Raw genomic sequence first — 261 nt, 5'->3', positions numbered from 1 at the left:
CAAATAAGACTAGTTGACATTCACAGAACTCTCCACCCAACAATAGCAGAATACGCATTATTTTCAATCCACTTGGAATATTCACTAAGATAAACCATAGTCTGGATCATAAAGTAAGGTACAGTACTTTTAAAAGGATTTAAATTGTATAAAAATATTCTCTGACCACAAGAGAATCAAATTAGAAATCAAAGACAGAAACATATGTGGAAAATAATTTAAAATGTTGAAAATTAAATATCATTCTTCTAAATAAACCAT

Source organism: Ailuropoda melanoleuca, chromosome 3 (genome assembly GCF_002007445.2).
Source record: "Ailuropoda melanoleuca isolate Jingjing chromosome 3, ASM200744v2, whole genome shotgun sequence".
NCBI lineage: Eukaryota > Metazoa > Chordata > Mammalia > Carnivora > Ursidae > Ailuropoda > Ailuropoda melanoleuca.
The sequence above is the reverse complement of the archived record's forward strand: the minus strand, read 5'-3'. Positions refer to the sequence as shown.